Source organism: Malus domestica, chromosome 05, assembly GCF_042453785.1.
Source record: "Malus domestica chromosome 05, GDT2T_hap1".
NCBI lineage: Eukaryota > Viridiplantae > Streptophyta > Magnoliopsida > Rosales > Rosaceae > Malus > Malus domestica.
Genome location: NC_091665.1, coordinates 28,715,550 through 28,727,729, shown reverse-complemented (window position 1 = coordinate 28,727,729; position 12,180 = coordinate 28,715,550).

Genomic DNA, 12,180 nt, shown 5'->3' with positions numbered 1-12,180 from the left:
CATAGCGGAGGAGGAAATGAGAGAGTGCAGAGAGATTCAAGGGGTCTAAGTGAGAGAGAGACAGCGTGCAGAGTCTACAGACCTAATTTGAGTGATGAGAGAGAGTGAGTTGTTTACCAACGGTTGAGATTTAATCAATCGAATCAATGCTTATTTATGCTAATAAATATAATATTGTTATAGGCCTATTTAACTAAGCTATCTAAGGGATTAGAAAGAGAGGAGGCGACGTTAGCAAGAGGGAGAAGAGAGATATTTAATTGTGAGGTGTGTGTTGTATCACCCCATTGTGCCTTTATTTATAATAGTAGGATAGGTAAAAACCTTACCCTTTTAGGATTACAACTCTTAATAGGTAATCAACTCCTAATAGGAATATAAGAGATATTCCTAGATCTACTAGGATTTACACAGTCACATTCCTATTCTAAATATGATTGTAACACTCCCCCTTGAGTGTATAAATACTCAAACAAACCATTGCATCATATCTTCAACAGATAAGGTAGAATAGTTGATGAAGTCATCGGCACAACGGGTGAACGCGAGTCTCAAATATAAAAAAAAGTATGCATTGGTAGTAAAACTCACAAACCTTGCTATGGTAAAATCCAAGGCATGGGGAAAAACTCATAGACTAAGGAGAAAAGTGAGAACTCAAATATTATGTATTTTAATGTATCAAAGTTTGGTGACGATCCAACGGTTAGATCGTCGATTCATATATTGACCAAGAAACCTATCGTAGTGAATTTAGGTTCAAATGATCAACTTACATCATACGAATATCAAAATTGAACTCAGGACATTTAATTTAGCCCAAAAATAGTATTGACAGTCATCTAGCCACCCGCCGCCGTGCGTCGCAGTCAACCGTCCCGACTTTCAACTACTTCTAAAAATTCTTAAAATTTATAAAAATGAAGATCTTAACAAGGGGAGTAATTTTCATACCTAGGTCGAAATCCAATTTGGCCGGGAAACACCTCAAATTCGGTAGGGATCATCGGAAACCCTTGAAATGGGTTCTTTTCGATTCGACAATTTCTAAGCTCCAACGTCCCAACCAAAGCTTGGGACATAATCCTGGGTTCACAAGGAGTCCATTGATAGTGGTGGTGGTTGGAGTTGGCTTCAGAAATGGCAGAAAACGCTGTGGGTGCCCTTGAACTCGCTGGAGAAGACGGGGTTGGTTCATCGTGAAATGGTCACCCACCGCCATCCAGCTTGGGTGGAATTGGAAGCTAGGACGACGTGGAGTCGTTTGGTGGTCATGGCGATGCCCAGTTCACTAGAAGGATGCCAGAATCGGTGTCGGGATTTTGAATATTGGGTCGGGTCACGCGAGTTGAGGAAACCCGGTTCCCTTCCTTTTTTTTTTTTTTTTTCTGGTTCTGTCCTTTCCCTCCCTAGCTTGGTTTCTAATTGGGCAATGCCCATTCCTTTCTCTCCCAGCCCTCCACGTGGCTTCACCAAAATTATCTGGAGAAATCCATATTATGGTCAAATTACCATTTCACCCCTGACTTTGCTCATTTATAACTTCTTCGTTATAACTCCATTTCACGAACGATTTTTTCCTATACTCTCTTAGGATCGAACTCTATCCATATATGTCAAGAAATACGATAAAATATGTCCTCGTAAAATTACATTTAATCAACGAGGGGCATTTTCCACTTATCGATAAATTTTTCTACATTTTCATATATTTTAAATTTATTAGGGTATTACAGGATGTCTGCGTTAGTGCAGCAAGCCAAAAAGCTGATGCCATGTGGTCCATATGATTGGGCTTTAGGTCAGTGATGGTTCGATGGTGCCACGGTAGGGGTGTATGTTGTACTTTTATGCGCAAACGGAAGCGAATTATAACAAAGTACCAAATATCAACGTCGTAGGTGAAAGCTAAAACAAACAATCTCAAACTGACACAAGAGATTTACGTGGTTCGGCGTAAAGCCTACTCCACAGGCGAAACACGATGAGGAATTTCACTAAACAAACGGAGATTACAAAAAAGTGTTTAAACTCTCACAACCCAAATCCCACAAATTACAAACCCTAAACCAAACGAGTAGAGAACCCAAACCTAACGGAGAAGATTCTCCCAAATTGCTCTCTAACTCACAAATTCACAAATTGACTCTCACCAAATTGCCACACGAATGAGCCACACTAAATACACTAACCCTAAGGTCCTATTTATAGTGCATAGGACTTAGGTTACAATAGGAATCCTAATAGGAAATAAATCCAAACCCACAAATAGGTAATTAACAAAATCTCTCCACCAAGGAAACTAACTAAGAAGTCAAAACCAAACCCAAATAGGATACCAAAACCAAATAGGTAACACAAACCTAATTTATTGCATCATCCTAATTTTGAGCCAAAAAACCCAACAATCTCCACCTCGGCGAGAAATTAGCAAACTTCCAAATTTTGGGATACCAAAATACAAACGCAAACGTGCACCAAATTCTTTCAAAACTGATCTCCACCTAGACTCAAAAAATCCAAAAGTCTTCAAACTTGAAATTTCCTCCAACGCCTTCTCCAACAAATTCCATTATGGAAACTAACAAATACAAAACAAAATCCAAGTAAAAGCTTGAACATACGAACAAAAAGTGCGAATTGCACTCCACCCAAAGAGCTTGAGTACCAAGCTCCACCTCTTCACATAACCTTGAGAGGAGTTCAGAACAACGATCTTCTGCAATGTTTGCATCAACACTAGCAAAAGATTTATCAAACAACTTATTTTTGCCCTTGAGTTTAGGGCAATCTACTTTCCAATTACCATCCTTATAACAATAGCTACAAGTGTTCTTTCCAAGTTTGCTCCTTTCCTTATTCCTTCCTTGAACTACCAAAGCTCCATCTTGTGTGTCAGACATTTTATTCTTTAGCTCTTTAGAATTCAAAGGGACTTTAACATCTTCCAAACTAAGACTTTCTCTACCAAATAGCATGGTATCGACAAAGTGTTCATACGAAGGAGATAAAGAACACAACAAAGTTATCGCATAATCCTCATCACTAATTTGGTTGTCCACACTTTTCAAATCCATCATAAGTTTATTGAATTCATCAACATGCTTATTAATTGACGTACCTTCATCCATACGAAGAGTATGCAAACTTTTCTTCAAATACAACCGTTTAGCAAGGGATTTGTTCATATACAAGCTCTCCAATTTTATCCACAACTCCGGTGCAGATTTGATGCTACCAACTTCACGCAAGACTTCATTCGATAAAGTCAGGAAGATTGCTCCAAGTGCCCGTTCCATAACGTCTTCTTTTTCTTCATCAGTCCACGAATCCGGCAAAGCCTTCACACCCTTTAGCGTTTTCAAAAGCCCTTGTTGAACTAATAAAGCATGCATCTTCAATTGCCAAATACCAAAGTCATTGCCGTCGAACTTTTCAATATCAACTTTCACCGATGACACAGAAGGCTTCATAGTGACTGCCAAACAAAGCCCAAGCCGAAACCTGGGCTCTGATACCACTTGTTGTACTTTTATGCGCAAACGGAAGCGAATTATAACAAAGTACCAAATATCAACGTAGTAGGTGAAAGCTAAAACAAACAATCTCAAACTGACACAAGAGATTTACGTGGTTCAGCGTAAAGCCTACTCCACATGCAAAGCACGATGAGGAATTTCACTAAACAAACGGAGATTACAAAAAAGTGTTTAAACTCTCACAACCCAAATCCCACAAATTACAAACCCTAAACCAAACGAGTAGAGAACCCAAACCTAACGGAGAAGATTCTCCCAAATTGCTCTCTAACTCACAAATTCACAAATTGACTCTCACCAAATTGCCACACGAATGAGCCACACTAAATACACTAACCCTAAGGTCCTATTTATAGTGCATATGACTTAGGTTACAATAGGAATCCTAATAGGAAATAAATCCAAACCCACAAATAGGTAATTAACAAAATCTCTCCACCAAGGAAACTAACTAAGAAGTCAAAACCAAACCCAAATAGGATACCAAAACCAAATAGGTAACACAAACCTAATTTATTGCATCATCCTAATTTTGAGCCAAAAAACCCAACAGTGTAATGGTGGTGTCACACAGTGCCCAACGCAATGCATGAAACATATATATATATATATATATATAGGGTTTAGGAAAGCAAAATATAAACATAGAGGGGTTCATGCTTTTTGGGGAATGTTTTCATGCTTCGTGGACATTTCAAATATCTTCCTTTATTTTAAGCGTACCTGATTAGCAGAAAACAAAGAAGAGCCTTTGAATTTTGTGGAAGATAGTCTCCTCCTACGATCCGTCAATTCCTCAGCTTTTGGCAAGAGCGTGCTGATAATGTGTTGTAGGCCTATTTAACTGAGCTATCTAAGGGATTAGAGAGAGAAGGGGCCAATGGTAGCAAGAGGGAGAAGAGAGATTTAATTGTGAGGTGTGTGTTGTATCACCCCATTGTGCCTTTATTTATAGTAGTATGATAGGTAAAAACCTTAACCTTTTATGATTACAACTTTTAATAGGTAATCAACTCCTAATAGGAATATAAGAGATATTCCTAGATCTACTAAGATTTACACAATCACATTCCTATTCTAAATATGACTGCAACATATATATATAGACACACACACATACATATATATTGGTTCGGGATTACCAAACACTTTGGCAACCAGCTCCCAATTCCCATACCGAAAATATTGAGATTTTTTCGGTGGGTTACCAAACTTTTCGAGATTTTTCGGTCAAGTTCGGGTAATTTGGAATATTTTTTTCCCACCCTAGAAATATCGATAAAATGTACAAGAGGATAGAATGTTAAAGGAGTGAACCCCTAAAAAAAAAAAAAACCATTCTCCGGACTCTCAAACTGGACTCAAGGAAAAAGAGGCCACCATTACATCATAGTAGATAAATGTAATAATTCAATAGAACTATCCTCAATCAAGATTTCTGCTACTGTATCCGGTGATTCCTCAAACTAAGCCACCTCCTATTGCACCCCAAGTCCTGCTCTTGCAATTTTATGTGCTGCCTAATTTGCTTCTCGTCGAACAAGACTGAGTTTGGGTTGAGAAAAAAAGCTTGGAGGAATGAGCGAATATCATTAATTATTCGCCCAAAGGAAAGGTATCGTCGTTGTGACATCACAACTAAAGGCGGGCAAGACGATTCCACGAGATTATAGTCATCGAAAATCAAATTTTACTGTATAGACACTTATGACCTCCCCCTTTATGCCCTGCGAACATTACAGTCCTTCTTGCAGCAACGGTGAGAACCAACTTAATGAACCTTTCAGATTGGAAACCTCTCCCAATATCCAAATCTCGTACAAGGAAGTTCGAACAAATTTCTATAGAATCTGAACTTTTTATCAACAACGATGACAAGCTACTTAATTCCAAAGAACAGGTTTTAAAAGCAAAGACATTGTCCATAACCTGATTACCTGATATCCAGCACGCTGGGGTATCATCTTTGGAGAGCAAAATCATGCTTAAAAATGGTGTGCAGACACGCTTCGATCGAACAAGTTTTCCTATGAAAGAACTTTGTATTCAGACGCGAAGGTTTCGAAGTTATATGTAGTTGAGTGTATAGCTTGTGTTCATATATATATATATAAACGTTATTGTTGTAGGTCCTCAATTATCTCGAGCAACAAATTATTTTGTCATCCTGTTGATTCTAAAAACTACTTAACCTACATGGTGCGCATGCTGAATAGCTATTGAACTAATTACATCATTCGGTTGAATGTGGGGCATGACAACTCGACGACTGAATTGTTGAATTAGTGGCCAAGTGGCCAACTTTTGGCTAAATAAAATAAACAAAATAAGGAAGACAACATCATTATGTTTGTTGAAAAGAAAAAAAAGGTTATGATGATGTTTGTAGAAAAAGAGGTAAAGGCTAGCAAGTAGCCTTATTATTGGTTTTGTTTATTGGGTGTCTTATGATGGATGAATGTGAGCATACGGAAGTGAGAGAGGTAGAGTACACCATTTTCTGTTTTAGAAGCCCATCTTTGAGAGAGCAAAGGCAGCTGTAGAAAACAGAAAACTGAGAGCAGAAAAAAAGAAGAAGGTGCTCTTCTCTTTGGTTAGTAATCACCCACCAAGGTAGTTGTTGTTATAATAGCTTTGAGCTTTGTACAGAGAAGAAACTATTCACAATATTTCTTTCTCTATTTGTTTCTTTGGTGTGTGAGAGCTATTGGTTGTATTGGGGTTTTTGGGTTGTAAGCTTGCCAACACTTTGTAAACTCCCATTTGGTTGACAGTGGATTATTGGGTGAGCTCCTACTGCTCCGAGGACGTACTCCAGTTACACTGACTGTTGAAGGGCCTCGTTAAAATCTTGGTGTCTTTTATATTTTGTTCTTGCATTCCATTTGATATATTTCTTGTGGGTTAGCTTGAGTTGGTTCCATAAGGCTTGGTGCTATCATAGCACAACATGAGCTCGGTCAGTGAGTGAACGAATGTGGTGGTGATATCAAACGCGTTGCTGACTTTTGTGTCTTGGGACTGCGGCCCAAGAAGGAACTCGTATCGGCCTCTGGGTTCTAGAGCCTGAAGACAAGGTTGCTAGTTTCTTCGAAGTTCATGAATCGTCGGCACCAGGCTTGGCTACTATAATTATATTTATGCAAATATAATGAAGGAAAAATTTTGTCCTAACTAAGAATAAGTAAGAACATTTGAATACATATGCAAACTATTAACACATTAAAGTAGGCATGCATTAAAAAACAATTCATAAAACCCATGACTTTCAAAGCCTAGTATATGGTGAACCAATAAACTCTTTAACAACATTAAAGAGAAGGAAAAATTTAGAGTTTCTTTACCCTTGAAGCTCATCCTTGATTACACAAGGGATTCACCCAAGTGGAGGGCCTTCAAGTCACCTCCTTGCTTCTTGGATCTTCCTTTGAGGATTTGAGGATAGAATCTCCAAAACACCAAAAGCTTGATGTCTCTAAGTCTCCACACCAAGGATGTAGTGTGAAGATGAAATGGATGACTTAGAGAAGAATAGATTGCTAGCTAAAACTCCTCTAAGTGGCCGGCCTCTATAGATAAAAAGAGAGAAAAAATTTCACCTCTTTTCCATCAAGAAAACCCTAATGAACATAAAGCTATAAAGTTGCTTTTATACTTCATTACAAGTGAGTGGCAAACTTGTAATTAATCCAAGTTTGCATCATTCACCCTAATGGCCGGCCTTCCCTTTGTTATTGGGCTAATTGCCCATTTTGTTTTGGTTGTCATACAACTTAAACATAATGGGCCTTGTGGACCAAAACGCTTTTGGGCCCCGAAGCCCAAAACCAACTTAAAAGCCCAATACGAACATTTCATATAATTAATTAACTATTTAATTAACTTTGACCATTTTTCAATTAAACCACTTAATTGCATATCCATTTCATTTGATTTCTTCACTTTCATCCTTACTCGGTGTACGATCCATTAGGTTCCATTTAGCGAGGTAGTGGGCGATTGTTACTCTTAACGATCGATTGTGAATTGAAACCACATTTCAATTCTCCCTCAAAATTAGTGTTTGCTAATCTTTAGGGCTTCCACAAACCATGAGTGACACCTAGCAGCATGTCATGGTTACCCAAGCTAAGTAGAAGTGGTTGGAGAACCTATCCAGTTACAACTACAATGCAATACGGTCCTTCTCTAATACAATACTCTTAATCACATTGTTTGAGTGATAGTTTGTTTCATGACTACTATCCAATGTGATACTTCTCTATATAATTCAATTGAATAAGATTTGGAACAAACTTCCTAAGTCATATTCATATGCTTTGGCCAAAGACTCTCGAATCATATCTTAGAGTATTCTCCTACCACCATGGAAGGTTAGAGATCCCTTGTTGTGCATTCATATGCCTACATGACTAGATAGCTTGACCCCAACAATGTCGTGGACACTCCAATGGAATGCCTTTGACATGATCAAAGATCAAGGACCTAACCATTAGACATCTATGATGCCTCAGGTCAAATGACTACTTTGCATATTGCAACTATTGAGTTCTTACATGACATGTATGTTCGAACTCTCTTTTGATCGTTGCTCAGTGTACTTGATTACTCTTTCAAGCACCTATGTGTTTGTCTTAGTGTCCAACACTAAATGACTTGAGACTAGTCATACTCACGCTTGAGTCGACATAACACATACTAGCCTTAACGGATTGTCAATGCCCAATTGGCAATCATATGGCTAGGAACGTTTTAGGAATGAACATAAGAGAAAGGTCTCGATAATCTAACTTACTTAAATCACTTATCTCTTATATCAAATACATTCCTTGGATTCCCTTATTGCTTAAACACATAATACAATAAATAGTGATTAACAATAAGATTCGCCCTTTATTAAACTTATAAAAGTTTAATACAATAAGTATTCCAAAAGTTATTACATCAAATGAGTGGTTTTGTGGGCATACTTTCAACATATAAGTGCGTCGAATCAGTACCAGACCATGCAAACACAAGTACTCAAAAGAGATAAGTGTCTTGATTGTAAATGTGGTTCAGCAGTCAAAATACCGAACTCTGAAATATACTTGTGAATATCCACTCATAGTTTTAGCTTTTAATGAAGTGACCTATCCCAACAAGGACTCTAAGATTCCTTGTTGACTGAGACTTGGATAAATAACCAGTCAGTCTCAAAGCAGTGTTGTTAAACTTAACTAAAGGTGTTCCTCGGTCGCCTGATTTTACGGCTCCCGTGCTGTTAGTCCTAACTCAAGTGTCGGCGGTTGCCAACCAAAGTGTTGTTAAACCTAACTGAAGATGTGCTTGACAAAGTTAGAAAGGTCTGTGTTTTTCTCAAAGATGAGATGGTTTCACATACAGTGAGAGTTTGCGTAGGGCCGATTTGTGTGTTGATTTGAAGAGGGTCTGAACGTTGCACATCATCTTCTATTTATAGTGGCAGCTTTTACCTAGTGCCGAGGTAGAGTCCACTCGAACTAAAGCTCCTCGACATATTTTGAACGAATTATCTTCTTGTCTGGATTAACTCAATTACTCCTACCAGACCTGGGATTCTAAACCTATCCATCTTTTGGCATACAATTTGTCCCTTGTTCCTCATAATATTATGAACATTCTTATGCCATCTTTAACTTTTAAGACTCCTTATTGAACCAAGACTTAGCCGAATCCACCCTTGGCCTTCAAGCGTACCTCATCAATTCAAACTTAGCTAAATTACTTTGGGCCCAAACACATCCCCAAGAGAAGCTGTCCATAACCATTCATTTGACTCTCCATTGTTGATTTGATACATTGAAGCAGTGACACATTCACATTTCACTCTCTCCATTTTACAGTACTTACAACAATTAATTTTTGTAACCACGTGGAGCCACATTAACATGTGGATGCACAATCATCATCCACGTGAAAATCACATCACACTTTAACGGAGTTACTAACGGTCAACCTAACAGAAATTTGTTCTAGGAGAAAATATAACTTTAGGTATAGACTGGGATAAAAAATAAAAACTTAATATATAAAAATTTGAAAACCACGATACTTTAAAATAGTAAAATGAACGTTATCCTAAATTTTAAAGTGTGAATAATAATTTTGTAAAAGGTATTATATAATAGTAAAAGTAAGTTTAGTAGATGAAACATAATACATGTCTCTTCACTTTATCTTTTCAGATATGGAAACATCGGAAAGTCGCTACACATAGCCAAAGGACTCCACTATAAGGAGGGAATCCCGACACAATCATCCTTCATCATGTCACTACACTTCCAAGCTTTTTTCGACCTCATGCATAGACTGGCTTCCTCAACACTATGACTTCACTTTTTATTTTATATGTAATCGAATCAAACAATGCCATTAGTCTTTAACCTAATAGAGAAACATGAACTTGTTAAACTAAGTGCTACAACTATGTAAGAAAAAAAAATTGGTGCAAAAATTAGGCTTTGCGCTTTATGATAAGTGAAAGCACGATTTTTGTTTGGATAATGTTAAGGTGATCAAATTTTTTAAATAAAATTTGCAAATAAAATGATGTGGTTGTTATTATTGGATTATTACTTAAGCGTCGACAAATGTGCTCATACCTATAGGTGACACATCATTTAATTTAAAAATTTTATGTACAAATTTAGTTTCCTTAGCGTTACCCTTTTTGTTTTAGTATCTACATGTACTTATTTCACTTTGAAATTTATTTAAAGGCTTAAACTAAGTGATCAAAGATTACATATCAAATCTAATGACTATGACTATATATATATTGACACTAAGGCTCGCTTGAAGTATTTTTAGAATGGTTGAAACTGTTTTTCGTGAAAATATTTTTTAAACCAATTCTTAATTACAATATAATTAAATCCTCAAAAAAACACTTAAATGCTTCTTGTAAAAATCACATAACTATTGTTTCTTGTAAAAAAACACTTCGAGTTCTTTTAAAATCCAAAATTATTTTCTCTAAAATGCTTCCAATCTTTTTAAAAATTCTTTCCAATGAATTCTAAGTACTTGTAAATACTAAAGAAAGTTGGTTTTTTGTTATTTTTTTTCACATTGAGATTGTGCATTGGAAGCACGCACGCGTAGAAGCAAGAGTAACTTATTTCTTCACTCCATGAGAATTAAGGTTTTAAGCAATGGTGTCGAAATCATGTCGACATATTTTGGACAAAACTGTACATGTACTACAGTACTTTTTTTAATGTGGGGCCAACAAATTCACAGTGATCTTTATTTCTCGTAGAATATTCCGGCGCGAAATGCAAAATGCCAACGCTATACTGTTTTTTTAATGCATGCAGATCCTTTATAGAATGGAACCCTATTTTAATAGAAAATGCTAATGAGATTAGATTTAGATTTTTTTTTATTTTTTATTTTTAAATAACATAATACGGTAGTTGATGGTTAAGCTCATTTTTTAATGACTGAGTAAGGAATTCAGCTATCAACTACCACAGCATGTACAAAATATGGTTTGTTCTCGCTAGCATCAATCTGTTTCAATTGGCACTATAGTACTATACACCACAATGTCACGTAGATAGCGTTTGAACATGTTATAATAGTTGTACTTAATTTACGATGAATGGACTATCTTGATATACATTGTGTGATTTAGTCCAAATTATTAATTTTGAGTATAAATAATATTGTGTTGATATAATAGCACTAAAAAGCTATGTCAATTGTCACTCAGTACTACGGTTTGTTGGTATTCCTTTTCACTTGGAAGTGAAAGGTCTTAGGTTCGAATCTCTTGCATGGTGAATTTGATACCCAATTAGGCTACCCATTGTGTGGCTTAGCCGAACTCCTCCTCTTCTTAATGTAAAAATATCGATGTACTAAAAAAAAAAGACTATATATGTCAGTCCAGGGCAAAATAGAAGTGAACGTGTCATAGCATTCCTGAAATGATATCAATGTTGGCATTTTCATAGCGTTTGGGAATATGCTGTAAATAGCATTTTCTTGATGGGGTAAACAATTATTTAGTTGCTAACTAATTTTGATAAAAAATTTGCTAGTTAATCAACTTTATTAGCCTTAAGCCCTTATCCTAATGGATTGAACTGTGAATACATTTTCCTCAACCAGTCAAGCAAAACTGTTACTTGGAGGTCGAGGAAAGTTCCCACAGAAAAAGGTTGGTTCAAGATGACCAATTGAATTATTAAACTCATGATCTAAATTCTTACCCTTTCCACTCACCAAGAGACATAATTTATGTTTAAGAAGAAGATTGACACAACGTTTATGTCGACATGATTCGTCCTTCAAAAGTAATCCACACCAAGCTCGAATTTCAGATAAACTGATAATATTAAGAATTAGGTTGGATGAGACATACGGGTCCGAATTTTCAATTTCCTGAGCTTAGCCACAAAGAATATAATGGTTTAAACCCTTGGAATAATTCCAATGCCCCACAACCACAAGAGAGTAAGGGGTGGTTTGGGAGTGAGGTGCTTAAAAAAAAAGCACTCATGAAAAAAAACTGTGAGGGTTTTAGGTGTTTGGTAAACTGAAAAAAAAAAGGCTTATTTTGGAAGCTGCTGTGAGAATAAGCTAAAATAAAAGGAAAAAGCTGAAGCTGCTA